The following is a 19,635-nucleotide window of genomic DNA, read 5'->3' as shown; positions in this document are numbered from 1 at the left end:
TTGCATTCAAGAACCGTGAGACCAGTCAGAGAGGATGCAAGAGCAGCCAAAGGTCACAAAGCTAGTCAGGGGCATAGTAGGCCGTGGGACCCGCCTCTGGGCCTTCTGGGCGGGGCTGTCCTGCTACACCTCACCTCCGAGGAAGAATTAGTGCCATGGCTATAGGGGGGAGACTCAAAATCAACCCCCAACCCCCGCCGGCTCCAGTGGGAATCTTCACTTCCCTCCACAGCCGAAGAATATAAGGTACTGCTTTATCCATAAATCTACCAGTACTGAGGCCCCAATCCTTGAAGTCCTTTCTCATGCACACATAAAACCTTGTTATGCAGGCTACAAGTTGCTGCAGAGGAGGGAAGGTGGACTTGGCACTGGAATAACTCCTGCCTGCCTATGGCTGCCAGCAATCTGGTTACCTGGAGCTCTCCGCGGTTCTGATCCAGGTCATGGGGCTCTGGATTTCCTGGGTCTGAGTGTTCCTAGCCCCCAACCCTCAGTCTCCAATTACTACTATTCCAGTGGTAGAGGTCACATCCTGGGCCAGGACTGTGGGCCATGGGGGCTTCGAGAAATTCATACATCCCCACCTATATAAATCAGCAACAACTGTGCTTGCTTTAAAATCCTACAAAATCATCAGGGTATTGGCAAAACTCCTTAGGAGGTAAAGGAAACCCAGCTTTTCTTTATCCCAAATCTGATGCCCCAACAGTGGAAATTCCTCATGTACAATAAAACTGAGGCCATCAGTAAGATATCAATGCTGTGATAACACTCGAGCGCTGTCACAAGGGCAACATGAGTGAAGGGAGAGGATAATTTGTACCATTCCTGCTCCCCAGAGCACTATGCTGATCAGAGCCCAATGTGGCTCACCACATCTGGAGGCCAAAAAGCCCAATACTGCCACTCTAGCAAAAATTTGCCATGACACATTTAGCACCGCGCAAACAACAGCCTCACTGAGCAAACGCATAATTTGTACGCAACTGGGAACTAGACTAGTGTAGTCTGCTTTGCGATAAGTGGAATTGCCTGGATGGGGCTGGCTGCTGAGCTGGCTTTCCTGCTTTTCTCCTCAGCCTCCCTATCGATTACTACTATACAGGTGCTGGGGGCTTGGCTTGGTTGAACCTTAACTTTTTTCAATTAACTAAAATACTCCCCAGTAAAACACTAGTGAAGGTTCAGTCTGGGGGCCCCTCCCTCCTCTCATTGTACCACCAACCTTGACACAACGTAAGACGCAGGCTTCACAGTAAATGGACAAACAAAACAAAACAAAACAAAAAACCACCAGTACTGGCATCATCATTTATTAGGTGGGTGACCTGGGGGCAATACTGAACGCCTCGAAGCAGCTCTTTTGTCATCTCTAAAACAAGTCTAAGGCTCAGTGCTTTCGCACCATCACAGAGGCGTCTTCAGGGTCAAAGAGTAAATTAGGGAGCAGTATACCGATTGATTGTTTCTTGTCATTATTAATGTCATCATTAAATAGCAAAGTGCTATAAAAAAGAACAACACCTAACAAAACCGATGAACTTCACCGTCAGAATGTTGAGTGAAAGAAGCCAGACCGAGATCACATGCAGTACGATTCTGTTATGCGGAGTTTAACAACAGACAGCTAGCTTATCAATGGGGAGAGATCTCCAAAGAGCAGCTGCACTTGGGAAGGTAACGACGGGGAGGATGAAGAGGTTCTATAACCTGGTCTGGGTGACGGGTGCACAGGTGTATACATTCCTACAACTTCATGGAACTGTGTTTAAGATCTCCGCACTTCACTATATGCTATTTCCACTGAAAGTAACAATATGAATGCTTAAGCCAGAAGACAATAGCTTCTTTTAAATTGAAATGTGCTAGTATCTCATTCTAGAAGGTAAAAAACATGAAAAGCTAGTGTTTGGGTGTCTTAATATTCATCTCAGGGAAAAGCTTCCTGGGATCAACGTTAAGGGGACGAGTGGTTGGAATGTACCAGGTGCTGCTTACCAAGTGGGTGAGCCAAGGAATGACTCATCTAATTGACACAATCAGCCGAGTGGGTCTCCTCCCTCCATGGGGTCCTTCCTCTCCACCTCAGCTGCTTTCCCCACATCTTAAAATACTGCCTTCCTTCCCGCCACCAACGGTACAGGCCCACGGAGCAGGCTGGTGCCACTGACACCAGGGGGAGCTGGGTGCTGCCCTGACCTGCAGAAAATGCTGGTCCTGGGCTTCCCTCTGCATTGGCGTGAGGCTGGGCAGGGTCCCCTCAGCTCAGGGTAGAAGCAGGGCAGGGGAAAAAAAGGAGTCATTCATCAGCCTGCCCTCAAACCTGGTCTGTTTCTTTCTGCAGGTAAGGTTCCCTTTAGGGCCAGGTGTGGCAGTGGGATCACAGCTGTCCCCCCTCCACCAGTTCATGGAAAACCTTTTTGCAAAATTACTACTGGCAGGAGATAAAAGGAAATCACTAAAACAAACCTTTACCCCAAATCTACTGCAAGAGAGTTTTGAATAGATACGGAATCCTAAAATAGCACATTGCCCACCCCCAACAGGCATAATCTCTTCCTGCCCGCCCCTCACATAAAAGGCAAATTTGAGGAGCAGCCACCCCATGAACACTGGCTGCTTGTGGAGACTGTGCTTTCCCAGCATTTGGCTCTCTTCAGAAAAGGCTAGTTGATCTCAAGACACCTGGGAAGACACAGTAAGTATCGTGAAAGCAAGAGCAGAGCACCAGGGGAGCTTTAGCTGTAAGATTCTGTTTCTCTAAAAAAGATATATCTCATTATCACAATTTAAAAAATACCCATGCTGTTGAACCATAAAATGCACCAACCTCATTAGAAAGACTTATAAAGAATACACACACACACACACAAACATAAAACACCTGAAAATATGGCAAAATATGAGGATTTGATAAATTGGGGGGGTGGACACACTGGTATTTGCTATTCAGTTTCTGTCTTTTTCTAATGCTTGAAATATTTCATCATTTCCCTTACCAGTTACATAGTGAAACCATGCCAGTATCTCATACCACAATGGCTTTCTTATATTTAACAAAATATGTTGCCACTTAGAAAAGTGCTCTGACATATCATTGACCTACGATATTTTCAGCTCAAAGCTAACAAGGTTTTTTTTTTTTAAAGTAACAGGATACCAACTGTCACGTTTCTATGTAAAACTTCAACTACATATTTGCAATATCATACATTTGCAGTATTATCTCCCAAGAATCACTGATAACACAAGCCCAGGCAAGAAGCTCTTGACCAGCAGGATGGGAATAAATGCTGAGAGGAGTTCAGGAAGTGCTACAGGCCGGACAAAGATAAGAACAGTTACCTTCATGTCCCAAAGAGGTAACACAGCTTCCTGATATATGTACAACGTGATTACCGGCATGATGGTCGGTGCCTTTATATCTGCCCATGCCCTGCTAAACACCTAGATTATTACCCGTGGATCAAAGGGTGTCAATACCAATGAGCTGTTTGGACATGCTTTAGTAAGCACTTAATAACTATCTGTCAAACGAATGGCCAATTTAGCAGAGTGTCATGGGCAGGACACCTATGACAGATGAGGGGTATTATTCCCATTTCAGCCCAAAGCTCTGACCACATGGAAATCTATATCACCCCTACAATGACCCAGCTGGCGTTCACTGGATCACAACCAACTTCTTACCTGCCAGGATGCAGATCTGGTTTAAGAGCAGTAGGAAGAAGATACAGTAAGAAAATCCACACGTTACCTCATTTTCCTTAAACAAGAAATACCTATTTCCTTATTAAACTGGGGATGTTAGACATTCAAAATAAATTTACTCATTCAAAAATGAAACTTTAAAAGCACTAGAAGAAAACATGACAGAAATATTTTACGATCTCGGAGTGAGAAAGAGTATTTGACATTCTGCCACAGAATCCAGAAGCTGCAAAAGAAAGGACTGATGAATTACGGAAAACTACAACCACAAAATAGACAAAACAAGAATAAAAGAAAGACAATTCATCAACAAAAGTCCAAGTGGGGGAATGTTGCCCGTGAGAGAGAACACCTTCTACAAAGTGTCAGCAAAGACATCAATAACCCAACAAAAAAGAGCAAAGGACAATTCATAGGGAAAAAATGACTCAAACCCATGAAAAGATGCTTAACCACACTCATAAGAAAAATGCAAATTATGGGGCGCCTGGGTGGCACAGTGGTTAAGCGTCTGCCTTCGGCTCAGGGCGTGATCCTGGCGTTGTGGGATCGAGCCCCACATCAGGCTCCTCCGCTAGGAGCCTGCTTCTTCCTCTCCCACTCCCCCTGCTTGTGTTCCCTCTCTCACTGGCTGTCTCTCTCTGTCGAATAAATAAATAAAATCTTTAAAAAAAAAAAAAAAGAAAAGAAAAATGCAAATTATGGTGGAACTCACTTGACAATATCTGTGCAGTGCTCACTGGACAGAAACACCTGAATCCTTCTGGCTGTGTCCTGCTACTGCAAGTGTAGCATTTACACCTACTGTCTTACCATGTTCACACCAGCCTTCTCGAGGGTCCGGGCCCTCTCGGAGTACTGTCTGTTCTCACAGCACGCAGCGCAGTGCCCAGCACACAGCTGCTTTCTATGCAAAGAGTAGTAAGTATAGAGGGAAGTAAGCACAAAACTCTCCAGAAGTAAATAATCTAGAAACACCGAATGTATATAATTTTTACTACGATGAGATCTCTTTTTTCCTTGGTATTAAATACCATAAAGCTTCTCGATGGATCTCTCTGATACCCAGTGAGTTTATTAGTGCTGCTGATGCGAAAAATTATTTTTTTATCTGTCTGACTGGCAATAATTGAAACAATATAATTTTAGCTGTTGTGTAAAGAAAGATACCCTCTCATACTCTCCAATGAGAGTATAAATTGTTAGATAAATTGGGACAACCTCTGTGGGAAGCAATGTGACAATTACCTATCAAAAATTTAAATGTCTATGCCTTTTGACTCAGTATTTCCATTCTTAGGAATTTAAACGACAAGTATACTTGCACACGTGCAAAATGGTGTATGCACAAGGTTAATCATTACAACACTGCTTAAATTAGCACGACTGAAAGAATGCAAATGATTGTCAGTAGAGAACTGGTTACATGAATTACAGTAAATCCATGCCATGCGACTCTCTCCAAGAATGAGGTGGGTCTCTAAGTACCAATAAGGATGATTGCTAAGACAGGTTGCTAAGTAAAAAAGCCTAATAACGTATGCTAGCATTTCTGCAGAAGTGTGCGCATGCTTCATTGTGTAATACAGAACAAACTGATAACTGAGACTTCCTCCAGGGAGGGGAACAGGGGAGCCGAGAGACAGGGAGAGCACACATTTTGTCCCTTTTAATTGGTACCATGTGCCTGTGTTAGCCAAACAAAACTTTAATTTAAAAACTAATCATTGAGGGGCACCTGGGTGGCTCAGTCGGTTACACACTTGCCTTCAACTCAGGTCATGATCTTAGCAGGGATCCTGCTTCTCCCTCTCCCTCTGCCCTTCCCCCTATTTGTGCTCTCTCACACTCTCTCTCACTCTCTGTCAAATAAGTAAATAAAATCTTTAAATAAACAAAGAAATAAACAAATAGTAATCATTGAAATGTGTTTACTATTTCCCAATCATTAGACTATTGACTGCTACTTTTTCTGCAAACAAGGAAGAAGTTGCTGCTGCCCACTCATACAGTTCAGTTATATCCTTTCCACTGCTAGTGTAATGATCCCAGTGTTGCTGGGTCCCAAAATATGAACAGATACAAAACTTAAAAGAAAGACCTCGGTCCATATATTTCGTCAAGAAGGGGAGATAGGAAAATTAAGATGTGGAGAAAATCACACCAGGCCCAATAATCAATGTTTTTTTCCAACTAATATGATATAAAATTCAAAATTTTGTAAATACAAGTATAATCAATGGCATGACAACAACCCAGAAAACAAAATAAAATGCATATAAAAAGGCAATATTAAACCTTATTTGTAGCTTTATCATAGGCAGAATACCGTTTGCTTTGGTACCCAGAATACAAATACAACAAGACTTAAATGGTGTGGGATTGGTTAATTATGCTCAAAAAGGTAATTACCCGGGGCGCCTGGATGGCACAGCGGTTGGGCGTCTGCCTTCGGCCCAGGGCGTGATCCCGGCATTGTGGGATCGAGCCCCACATCAGGCTCCTCCGCTATGAGCCTGCTTCTTCCTCTCCTACTCCCCCTGCTTGTGTTCCCTCTCTCGCTGGCTGTCTCTATCTCTGTTGAATAAATAAATAAAATCTTTAAAAAAAAAAAAAAAAAAAAAGGTAATTACCCGATCTCAAATTGAGCTCCCTGAGGGGTGGGCACTTTCCCCAAAGCCTCTTCTGGAAAAATTTTTAAATGTTTCTTATAACAACACACCTACTCCATGACCCAGGAAACAGGAATTGGTGGATCACAGGCTAAACAGTCTGCTCTTGGACAAAAAGAAAGGGCCATTCAAGGTCTAAGAGCCATTTCTGCCACCTTTTGAAGAGCTTTGATGAAGAGCCCAGGTTCCTGCGGCCCCTGCTGGGAATCCGTCACAGCACCGACCCCTGGACTCTACCTAGGTCTCTCTCGGCTACTCTGTGAGGGCCTCAGCGGTAAGGAAGAGGCCTCAGTCATCTTTCATCCCCAGACACTCAACAAATGGTGGCTATCATTATGAGGTCTATCCTTCTTCTAACAGATGTTCGAGTATCTACTTATGTGCCTGCTATAAATGGCAGCAATACGTGTGTCTAACTCAGTGTGAATTTTCATGGTCACAACCGCTGCTAAGACTAATAAGCTAATGGAAAAACGTAAATGCAGTAGGATCTCTTACATATATACAGAAACCAAATCTATCCTTCATTCCCCTAGATCTAAAAACTTTGGAATTCACCTGCAATTATGAAGAGTATACTATGAGCAAGGTACTGTTCTAAGGGTTTGCAACGGAGTAACTCATTAAACTCTCACAGCCACGCTAAGAAGTAGGGAGCATTATTCTCTCTCTTCAACAGATGGGGAAGTGGGTCCCAAGAGGGGGCAACACAGTAAAAGGGCTGAGCGAGGACTGAGGCCCAGGCAGTCCCGCGGCCAAGCCTGCACTCACCGTGGTCACATCACGCCCCACCTACACATGTATACTCTCTTCATTTGCTCTGAAAGGCCAACTTCCATAAACTGCCGTTTAAAAGAGGAGAGACAAGAAATATGACCATAGAATAGACTTCAAGAAGTGAGCAGTGAGAGGACCAATGATTTGAAAGCCACTGCCAAGTAAAGAAATTCTTGAAGTTTTAACAAAAAAGCACCTGTTTACTGGTTGTTGAAAGAATGTTTACATACATTTCCATCCCGGATAACTCGATTGTCAAGAATAAATTATTCCAAGCCTGTGACAAAACAATGCCATTTCATGCTCATTTCCTGATTAAAGCTTTTAGACAGCTGGGCATTTTCATTTCTCAGAGCTGTAGGGAGCTATGCAAATTTCCACACAGCAGCTCCAAGATCATTAATCTAAGGAAAGCATGTGCCAACAGAATACCAGATTTTATATTGTTTCAGTAAAGAAGAGGAGGGGCAGGTTAATCTAATTACCCTATGTGTGGTCACCTGACTATGGTTAACAAAAAGATCAAATGCTAAACTGTGCAATCAGCAGAAAACTGCTAAGTAATGAGGCATTTCAGATCACAAAAGGAGCGGGAAGAGGGGGTGAAAGTCTTGCATTGCTTGGAACTAGATACTGGAGCAATAAAAATAATCATACTGAGCTCATATGAATGATAGGCAGAGCATTTTAATTATTGCGAGGAGCTAGAAGCATAACTGTAAATCAATCCCTCTCTCACACTCCCACACATGCTCACACACACATGCACAGTCAGGAAGACTGCAAGATACTCCTTTTTTTTTTTTTTAAATAATTCCTGTTTGGAGGCTCAAAAAAGTACATTTTATTTATTTATTTTTTCTGGTATTACTTTATTTTTTTATTATATTTTTTTATTATATTATGTTAGTCACCATACAGTACATCCCTGGTTTTTGATGTAAACCGGGAAGATACTTCTAGCAAAGGATGGCTAACTTGAGCTGAAGTGCTCAGGAAGCAGACACAGGCGGGCACTCATTAGACTCGCCCTGTATCCGTGACCGTGCGCTTGGCACTTATCACTCAGGGCGCACTACTGTTAATTCTCCTTCCAGTAAGGAGCAGCTGGGTTTGGAAAGGCAGTAGCACTGGCTCACGCAGCTGATTCTTCAGTTCAAGTTCTGGCCCTGACATTGCAGCAGGGTGTGACCACGGTGCCTCACTTTTGTTGTTTGTAAAATGGACGATTAATATATTTTGAAGATAGAATGAGATCTGGTGGATGAAGGCACAGCCTCTGGGTCCCAGAGGTGTCAGGCTCTAGCATCAGGAGTGGGAGCCCCACCTGCCAACAGACACGAGCGAGGCCCTGAGGTGGGGTGAGTACTGAAAAGGAGTAACTTCCCAGTATCTGACTCCTACTGTGGTTGGTCTAGCAGAAATCTCAAGAAATGTACTTCCGTGCACTCTTTCTGAGAGAGCTACTAGAGGGTGTATCCCACCAAATCCAGTGAATAAAACCAGAGAGCAAAGGAGCCAGGACCCAGGACAGTCAATAATGAAACGGGTGGTGGCAATTTCCTGGCTGACTTCTAGGCAGCAGCTTCAAGAGCAACCGGTTCATGTTGGAAGGTGCTGGTATTTTTGTGGGGCGTGGGGGCGGGGGTGGATCAAGAGGCATTTTACAGAATTGTTTAGTTCGAGGTATGAAAAGATTTGCATGTCCGGGGATAACTCAACAAACAAAGAATTGTTATCTGTAGGAAAAACAGGAAGTCATATAAAAGAATTATATTCTTGTTTCAATACTCAATATTAACATTGCTATAATAATGAACACATTAAATATAGATTAGACCAAAACCTGAGCTGCAAGCATATAGGGAGGATGGGGTAAGGTGGGGGGGGGGGCTCTAAGTGAGCTGAAATCCTTAATTACTATAACAGGTAACAGATAATATCTAGAATTGACAAACCAAGAGACAGAAGTGCATGCCTATTACTCAGAAGTACAGCAGCGGATACTAGAAGCAACAGCTTGGACTGAAAAGCGTCTCCTAGAAGACAAGGACATGAGAAGGGACACAGAGCTGCTGGATCCTCACACGCCTTTCAATACCATAATCTATATACCTATACAGTGCTTTGATTTTGAAAATTAATCATCCTAAACTCATACATGCTTGCTCCACAAAATAAACTGTAAAAGAGGATACAAAGCAAAACATAAAAGTACTCCCATTCCCCAGTGAAATCCCAGCCCTGCTCCCCTAGGAACTATTAATGAGTCGTGTGTGTGTGTGTGTGTGTGTGTGTGTGTGTGTGTGTGTCCCTACTTGTTCTTAACAGAAATGGACTCATACAATATGTGGTGGTTTGCATCTTGCTTTCTTCCATTTGGCGATGTCTCTTGGACCTCTTCTGCTATCAGAGCTCTGCCCCTCTTCCCCATGGCTGCACAGAACCCAACTGTAGGATTTGCCAGTATCTGAGGGGATGATCTGGTTGTGCAGGAAAGGAGATTTCAGAACTAGGAAGTCTGACCAATCAGAACCACCCAGATTAAAGAGTGCTAAGTCAGAGCTGGAGACGGGGGTGGGGGTGGGGGGTGATGTAGGAAAATGAGGGGATAGAAAATCAGAGCAAGGATACCTCCTCAGGGACATGTGGCTACTGTCTCTGTCTTCCACTCCCCTGGATGAACACATGGGCTTGCTGGAGCGGAGTTTGGTTCACGAACCATGGGAGCTGCATGTTTCTCACCATACCATAAACGGAAGTACACCAGCTGTCATTACTGGCTCTTCTGGAATGCTGATGGAGAAAACTCGTGGCACAGCAAACTGGCTGTTTTTGAGATCTGGCAGAATCTCTGCTGCTGTGTAGACCATTGGAATCTAGGGGTGGAGATGGGTGCTTGAAACACACCCTGATAGATACTTCATCTGCTCCTGCCCCGAGGCCATCCCCCTTCTGCTGAATTTCTGTATCCTTGGCTAAATGGTTAATTTACTATAATCTGAGGCTGGAGAGAAACAGTCCTCTCCCCTCCAGGTTATAGCCCCCATGACACTATCTGGTAGTCTTAAGTCTTTAGCAATTACAAACACTACAGTGAGCATCACTGTGTCTCCAACTCTGCACATACACACATGTGTAACTGGGGAACAAATTCTGAAAGTGAAATTTCTTTATTTCACTTTGCAGTCTGGTGCATCCTTACTTTTAACAGACAAACAAGATTAGCCTCAGAACAGTTTTTCTCCATTATACTCTCACTAACAACATGAACGAGTGCCGACTTCCCTATATTCCATATCTTTAAACTTCTAAATTTTTGCCAATTTGATAACAGAAAATGAAATCTAATTTACATTTCTTTAATTAGTACAAATTAAGGTTGATCAGCTTTTCACATGCTTACCATCTATTTGGCTTTCTTTTCCGGTGATCTGCCTGCTCATGTCCTTTGTCAGTTTCACTACAAAGCATTTCGCCTCTTTCCCTTTCATTTCTAAGAGCTCTCTGAATATTAAATAATTGTCCCTTGGTCTTTCATATGTTGGAGAATTTCCCCGGTTTGTCATTTGTCTATTTACTCTATCAATTCTATTTCTTTCCATCCAGAAGTTTCTAAATTTTTTTCGCAAAATCTACTCTTTTCCCTGAGGTCTTCTTAGAGGTGTGACACGATTACAAAGACCTTGTCCACTGAAAAAGAAAAAAAACACTCATTGTTTCTAATAATTTTATGGCAAAAGTTAATGTGTATTATTGAAAGGCCTCTCTCTCCCCACCTACATCCCCCAAAGAAGAAAGAAACATCCAAAACCTCAGCTTAGAATAACTCATTCCAGGGGCCCCTGGCCGGCTCAGTCAGTGGAGTGTGTGACTCTTGATCTCAGGGTTGTAGGTTCAAGCCCCACGTTGGGTGTAGAGATTTCTTAAAAATAAGATCTTAAAAAAAAAAAAAACTCATTCTGGGAAGTAGAAGGCCCAATTTTAGGTGCCTGGTTTCCAAAGCTTAGGTTTGAAGCTGAAAAAGTATTTTGTAGTGGGAAACTGCCCGCTGATTTGTGCCTGGAAATATCTGCCTTTATTTAGCATTCATAGACTAAAGATAAATAATATTCATTAACAGATTAACAGGTTACAAAACTGAAACTCTCTACCCATCAAATAACAGCTACCCACTCCAACCTCTTTCCAGCTCCTGGTGACCACTATCCTAACCTTCCGTCTCTGAGTCTGACTACTCTAGGTATCTCATGTAAACGAAATCACACAGTAGCTTCCTTTTTGTGACAGGCTTATTTTACTTAGCGTAAGGTGTTCAGGGTTCATCCATGTTGTAGCGCATGTCAGGATTTTCTTCCTTTTTAAGACCGGATAATATTCTATTGTATGTATATACCACATTTTGTTTATTCATTCATCCATTACTGGACATTTGGGTTGCTTCCACCTTTTCGCTACTGTGAATAATGCTGCTGTGAACGCGGGCCTACAAATATCTTTTTGAGAACATGCTTTCAATTCTTTTGAATGTAGAATTGCTGGGTCGTAGGGTAGTTCTATTTTTAACTTTTTGAAGAACCTCCATATTGTTTTCTACAGTGGCTGCACCAGTTTGCATTCCCACCAACAGTGCATGAGGGTTCCAACTTCTCCACGTCCTCGCCAACACTTGTTATTTTCTGTGTTGTTTTTTTTTTAAATAGTAGGCATTCTAATGGGAGTAAGGTGATATCTCACTGTGGTTTTGATCTGCAGTTCCCTGATGATGAGTGGTGCTGAGTATCTTTTCATGTGCTTGTTTACCGACAGTAAATCTTCATTGGTGCGATGTCTCTTCAGGTCCTTTGCCCATTTTTAATCAGGTTGTTTTTTGTTGTTGTTACCAGGGTTATTATTCTGATACATGACTTACAGAGTCTTTCTCCCATTCCATTGTTTTTTCACTCTGTTAATTGTGTCTTTTGATGCACAGGACTTTTCAATTTTGATGTACTCTGACTTAGCTATTTTTATTTTTGTTGCCTGTACACCTCCCTCTCATAAGGCCCCTGGTGATTATCAACTTCCCATCTTAAGAGCCTTAACTCAAGCAAAGCTGCAAAGTCCCTTTTGCTACATAATATATCTGTAACATAATTTGTGGGTTCTGGGGATTAGGATGTGGACATCTTTGGGGAGCCATATTCAGCCTAGTTCCTCTTTAAACTGAGAATATTGGTGACACCTAACTCAAGGATTATTATGACAACTAAATAAAACAGAATCTGAACTGAGCTTAGAACACTGAGTGGCCTATGGTAAATGCCAGTGATCGTGACAGCACGATACCAAGTGTTACAGGAGACAGGAGTGTGACTAAGGGGACTGGTAAGAGCAGAAGCTGGGGGCATTTATACCCCCGGGGAGAATGAAATGCCTTTCCAAAAGGGAAAACATACCAATTCAGTGATAAGAAATGAGTAGGGTTTGAAGGGTCTGGAAAGGGAGGCCAGAAGGAAAAGTTCTGAATTTTCCTCCACATTCTTACATCGGCATTTACATCTCAGAAATCTTTCCCAAGAAGCCACATCTGCTTTCAGACAGTAGCTGCGAGGTGATTTTTTCCTTTATTTATAAGGAAACACACTCAGCTGAATCTCTGAGTCTCTCTTTAATAAACAATTCACAAACTTTTTCCCAGCAAATTATTTTTAGAATAGAAAGGGATTTTTTAAAAAGAAGCAGCAGCAGCTCATATTTATAAAATTTGTCCTCAAAGTTTAAAAATAGATCTAAAAATCTGATGACAGCCCTGCCCCATCCTCACCCATCAGCACCAGAAAGATAGACAAAGCATGCTTTGAGACTCTGGATTTTTAAAATGTAGCCTTGGCTTATCTCTTCTCCCTGGAATGTTCACAGTAAATAGCAGGTGGACAGAATAACGAAGGAAAATAATCACTATTGATGTTATTCACATTGTTCCTTTCATACATGCTGCGAAGCTGCAATAATTAACTGGCAGAGATGTAGAACAACTTCTCAACCTGCCCTTGTCCTCCCCTGATAAACCTACTCCCTGCCCCCACACCAACAGAGTGGCTTAGCTTCAGCTCCTGCAGACTTTGGGCAGTTCTGACTTGGAGGTTAATTTGCTCGGAACCCAGAGCACGCTGGGGAGCACCACAAGTGACAGGTGTGGCTTTGGGTCACAGGCAGGAGATGTGCTGATAAGAACGCACTGCACTGGTATCAGTTTTCCTGTCAATTACAATCACACACACAACACGCAGACGCACAAAACACACATGCTAGCTGCAATTAATGAGATTTTTACCCAACCACAAACACAGATGAAGGGAATCACTGGATTGACTATCATCCTGAGCTATCTTGCTGCTCTATGTCCCACTTGGGCCAGTCAGCTATAACCACCCCAGCGCAACAATGAGAGGCACACCTCAAAGGTTAAATACACAAAGGACATGCTGGTGACTCTGTTTTAAGGCTCCACGATATGTTGAAGGGAAAAAAAAAAAACACACTGTAATACCTGGGGTTCAACCAAAATTAACAGCATCGCTTTATAATTCCTACCCTGCCTTATAAATGAGAGATGTAAATCAATACATGTTATCCATAGCCCCAGTAACCACTCAGGGTGAAGCTAAAATCCATCTAATGTGACTGATTCAGCCACATAACCAAAGAGCATGTACCATGGGCATTCCTGGCCACACCAAGCAATTTTGGCTGGCATTTGTCTTGGAGCTTAGATAGTATGAGCAAAGAACTGAGTTCTCCTTGAAGGAAAAGAAACAGATACAAAACACTCATTTGTGGTGTCTGTTTGGGACAAACAGAATATGCTGAGTTTTCAGAATGAAATGGATGCTCACAATAGGAAGATTAAAACGAAGTCAAAATTTTCCACGACCGATCCCCAATTCTGCATTTGGAGATGAGTAATCCCATGGTCTGACTTATGAGTCAACATATGAATACATTAACTACTGAAGACGTTTCCTACATCCACAAAAACCTGGATGCAACTGTTGGAGGTATTTAGGTTGAAAAGAAAGAGAACTTGACATTCTGCATCTCATTTTCCTGTCTGCCTAAATTCAGCACATAATTTTTTTTAATTAGTAAGATCCATGTAAAGTTTCTTATCTTGAAATAGTGAAACCTCCTGTGAAGTCAAAAGAGGCTTTCAACTTTATTTATAAGATTATATTGAACGATATTATTTTAAACCTGCATTATGATTTATTTTCTTTTTTGAGATTTTATTTATTTGAGAGAGAGAGGGAGAATGGGGGTCAGAGGGAGAAGCAGGCTCCCTGCTGAGCAGGGAGCCAAACATGGGGCTCGGTCCCAGGACCCTGGGATCATGACCTGAGCTAAATGAAGGCAGATGCTTCACTGACTGAGCCACCCAGGCGTCCCTGTAATTTATTTTCATGGCAAATACTCACCACATGTTTTTCTCCTTTTCAAATCAATATTATTATTGATTTAGCATCACTTGGCAAACGGAAAGAAAAAAAAGTCAACTACTTTCCAGGCACAGACACCCAAAGCTGCAGTGCTATTTGTAAGGCTGATGTGACTCATGACATAAGTGCCAAAAAGCACATGGGGCACGTCGTGTTTTCTCAAGTAGAAGATGTTTAATGCAGTGTGCGCTTGTAATAAGCCAAAAGATCGTACATACACATTCCAGTTTGGGTACTAGAATAACAAAGATAAGTAAAACCCTAGAAATGTCTCCAAACTTAATGTAACTGTTGGCTTTAACCCTCTCTCTGACAAATATTATGGAGCATTTCTAAATGGCAGATAAGACATCCAATATGATACAATCACAGACAAAAATCCAGAGTTTTATCCTTTCCAAGTTCTCACGTTGAAATCTGACTACGAGAATCTTGGCCCACAATCCTCTCCCATTTAAAATATACACATACACTCACAGACCAAGGGCTCTTATCCTGGGATTCATGAACAAACACCTAAATTTAAAATGGACAAAGGTTATGAATAGACAGGTCACCAAAGAAGAACTACACACCTATGGTGAACAGATACATGAAAATATAAACTTAGTAGTAACCAGAGATGTAAATATCAAACAATGAGACACAAGGTGGGACACACTGAATTTTTAAGGGGGAGCCTACCCAGGGAAGGGGTAATGGAGCCTTCTCCTAAACTACTGGTAGCAGTCTGAGTTGGCATGCTTTGGGGAAGGCCAGTTGACAACAGGGATCATACATCTCAAAAACAAAAACACTCTTACTCTAAACCCAGGAGGTCAACTTGTAGACACTTATCCAAGGGAGGTAAACCACAGATATGCTCCCCGGTCGACTGAAAAGATGTTCACAATTGCTCTTTCTGAGAAAATTAGAGCAATCAAAGATATTAACAATTGAGCCACTGTAAGGTAGGGCTGTATGTTTTCAAAGCTGACTACCGAGAGTAGCTGGGATGCCTCAGGGCCCTCAAGGCTGTGGGGGGGTTGACCACGGACCATGGCCTTGAGAGAATGGGCCTGGGCTCCCCAGTCCTGCCTCAATAGTAGGGCTCTGCTTCTCTCTGTCTTGCCTTTGAGGAGACAGCTCTGCAACTTTACAAAGCTTGCAAAACATTACAGTGTTATAGAAGATTAAACTTAAGAATTGGTTACAATAAAAACTCAGTACCCATGTAAAATGAGGTTGAAGAATGCATATTTTAGTGCCCCATTTTTTTCATTTTTCTCCTTTGCTAAACATCAGTTTTATTTCAGTTTTATTTGTTCCAAAAATAAAAATATTAATAGTCATTGAATACTTAAAAAATTGGTTACAATTTTGTTATGTGTATTTTACTACAATTAAAACTAAAAAAAAAATTGGTTACAAAACACCACCTACAGTATGATCCCATTCTTGTAGAAAAATAATAAATACCTATCCATGCTTACGGGAAATGACTGGAAAGCTAGAAAGAAATTCTCAACCATGGTCATCTCTAGAGGGTGGGATGATTTACTTTGATCTCATGTTCCCTTCCTCATTTAAAAAATTTTAAATACCTACATTATCTAAGAAAGAAAATACCTGGATTGGTGGTAAAAAAAATAAATAAAGAGATTCAAAACACTGATTCAAGTAGAAGAGAAAAAGAAGGAAAATAGCTTAGGAAAGCTATTTAAATAATTGTAGATGACAGTGTCCTTTTCAAAAACTCAAAGCTATTACCGAGATGTAAGAGAGTCCCTTTGGCTTCTGGGTGTGACATTAGGAGAAATCCATTGCTGGCAGCGATCTCAAACAGTCGAAGAGCAATCTTTCAATAAAGGGAGTTACCAGTCACCTCTAACAGCTTTGGGAAGCTTTGGGACTCTCGAGGCAGAAGCAAGAGAAAAAAGAAAACAACGAGGAAGAAGAAATGGAATGAGAGAGAGGTCAAAGGAAAGATAGCAATCAGAAATCAAGGCCAGAATAGCTCGGGGCCAGTTTTTAAATATTGAAGGGGAAAATTCTAGACAAAATAAGGGATATTTCCCCAGGTTCCTGAGTCACCACCCACACTCCCTCATTTCCTCTCCTTTGCAACACTGAACACTGAACACGAAAATTAACGGGAGCTATAATAATGACTCCTGGGAGGAATGGTTTCTGCACAAGAGAAAGTCAAAAGGAAGCATCCAGCATTCTGGGAATATCCCAAGGAGATGGGCGAGGATGAAAGTAATGCCAAATGAGAAATGCGTGGGTGGTTTGTCAGGCAGAGGGTGGGGCAGAGGATGGAAGCCCGAAATTAAACACAATTCCAAACCTTCCAGTTCTCCCTTCCTCGGCTCCCCTACCCTTGTGACAGGTATCACATGACCATGAGGGAACCCGCTCACTGCGTGGGAATTTGCGGTGCACCTATTTCTGTCTGCTTGCAGCATTTCTGCACTGGTCAGAAACCAGATGTGGCAGCAACCCAGCCCAGCCCAGTCTGCCTAACAAGAATTCCTGGAGCAGCCAGTTTACTCCGGGGCAGTAAGACAGAAAGACGCCCACACGGACAGACCTGCAGACAGACATAGACCCAGACCCAGACCTGCAGACACACTCACACACACAGATGGACTCAGATGGACAGAGACACCCAGAGGCACAGACAGACACAGAGAGAAATACAGACAGACAGACACACACACACACACACATACACACACACGGAGAACAGAGACACCCATAAGAAGAGATGCCCCAGGTCCGAGAGGCCATCCATCATGAAGGTCACTTTAATGGCTGTTTCATTCCTCTTTCCACCTCCAGCTCACCAAGCCGTCACTCATTCCAGGGCTCCTCTGTCCTAGATCACAACTCACTCTTTGGAATTTTACCTCATTTCCAATTATTCAAATTGAGCAGAAAATGTATTTTTACTTTCTGTAACTGTGAAGCCACAGGTTCGTGCGCATGTCTGAGTCATCCGTGCTCACTTGTCTTCTCTGACCCGCTGCTTCCACAGATGTCAGCTCTTATCTCTGAACTCAAAGGCAAACTTCACCAAGCAATCTGCAGTCTTATATGCAGGTGTGCACACACATCTATGAGAATCATCAGTTTCAGAATAGCTCAACAAACAGCCAAGGAGGGTCTGGACTGGCATTTCCATCCCAGGTCCCGGACGACAGAATCACGGTGTGAAAGGCATGTGGCTTTGGGGTCATGTCCTGAGAACACCCTGTCAGCCAGGGCTACCCTTCTGTAGAAAACAGAGCAACTGGCTGGTCATCAGTTTTCGCAAATGCTACTTGACTTGAAAAGGCAGGATCCTGGGAAATCGGTGACTTCGCAGTCACCAAAGTCAAGTGGTCCACGGCTCAAAAACATTTCCCATCATCCTAACTGTAGAGTCTTTCTGGATTGCCTTCTTTGAGGGTTTGACCCTGATTTTATCTTTCTCCTATTTTCTGGTATAAATAAAAGGACCTGATTTCCTACTCTGTAGTGTGCACTTTGGCTTTTACGTCTTAACTTTTATAAGTAACCATTTCAACAAAGTAAAAATAAATCTCCGTGTACATCCTTTTGGTAATCTTCAGACATGCTGGGCTGGTTAACTTTTAAACCTGAGGAAATTCTAGTTTATACTCTTTTCCCCAATACATTTCAAGAATTTATTGAAACACAGAAACGTGAATCTTCACCTTCATGTTTTTAAAACTATATTCTCAAACTATAGAGAAATCCAGAAACGTTTTGACTTGAAAAAGTCATAATTGCAAGGGCTGTCCTACTTTACAAAGCTAGACCTCAAAACACAGCCAGGCCTGCCAAGAGGCCGTCTGAGTGTCACTCCACCCGGGCTTCTGAGGGTGGGGGCGATAAGCAAAGCTACAGCTGAACAGCACTTCCCCCGATCCCTTCCTGAAAACCTCTCCATCCAGTAATGTCATACAGAGTTTTCACAAAGAATTTGTCACCAGTCCCCAGAGCACTGTCTGTGGAAATTCCATCTGTGGCCTGACATTAGGGGATTTTATCAGACTCAAGGGCAGAAGGAGTCCACCCTGACTTGAGGCAAATCTCTTCACAGGTCTTCACAAGTACACAACCAATGCCCAGCAACACTCCCTCCATTCCTGTCAGCCTGGCTGAGGTAAAGCACACACCACCATCAAAAGCGCCACAATATGCCAGGAAAGTGATGACGTCAATGAACTAGAGAAGGGTTTCTTTTCTTTCATATTCACTTGGCCTCTGAACAGTCTAAATATTGGGTGGGCTTGATTTTCTTCCAATTAACTGCTCTTACTTAGCCTTTCCCTTTTCCTTGGGAAAGTTCTACCTCCCATTTTCAATTATTGATTTAAACATCACGCCTCATTCAATTTTTCTCATGAAATATTAGTACTGTATCTTAAGCCGACATGCCTGCTTACTCTAAACCATTCATTACTGGGGAAATTTTTGTGTAAACATTAACTCCAGATGGAAGAATTGGCCATATTAGTTAAGTGTTGACTCCAGTCTATTAGTAAGCCACACAACAAATTAGTCCTTGGTCTATTCAGAATTCCTGGGCCCTCGATGTTGCCATTCTGCATTGCAAGCATCCTCCACTCCATGTTTATTCATCTTTTTCAGAGACTCACCCACATTTGTGCTTCTTAATGACCCAAAGGCACTAAATATGTGGCTTAAATGGCCTTAAAGAAAATTACGTTCTCAATTATAGCTAAGAAAGTATCTTAGCAGCTGTGTTTTCACTGAAACAGCTTTCATATCGAAAGATTTGCATGCTACTTTACATTTATTATCCCCCATTGATATTTAATAATTTCACTCTCAAGCACCACAGCCTAATTTACCTCTTGCACACTGGCAAAAATAAGATGGTGCCCTTACCTTACAGTGCCCACACAGAGTGCAGCTGAAATTTAGCAGGAATGTGACTAGCCCAAAGACTGACAGAGAGTGCCAAGAATTTGCCCCCCCCC

At 42.4% G+C, this 19,635-nt stretch overlaps 1 protein-coding gene and 1 long non-coding RNA gene across 5 annotated transcripts in view; both read right to left on the bottom strand.

The window, feature by feature from the left end:
- The window catches only part of SH3KBP1 (SH3 domain containing kinase binding protein 1), a 334,252-nt gene that overhangs the window by 205,809 nt on the left and 108,808 nt on the right, over positions 1–19,635 (bottom strand). The window lies entirely within an intron of this gene.
- LOC121103451 lies at positions 9,797–11,428 on the bottom strand. The gene is made up of 2 exons (XR_005835672.1): positions 10,570–11,428; positions 9,797–10,042 (listed from the first exon to the last, which is right to left on the bottom strand). It is a non-coding gene; the product is annotated as an uncharacterized LOC121103451 (long non-coding RNA).

Source organism: Ursus maritimus (genome assembly GCF_017311325.1).
Source record: "Ursus maritimus isolate PB19 chromosome X unlocalized genomic scaffold, ASM1731132v1 scaffold_X1, whole genome shotgun sequence".
Taxonomy (NCBI): Eukaryota; Metazoa; Chordata; class Mammalia; order Carnivora; family Ursidae; genus Ursus; species Ursus maritimus.
The sequence above is the reverse complement of the archived record's forward strand: the minus strand, read 5'-3'. Positions and strand labels throughout refer to the sequence as shown.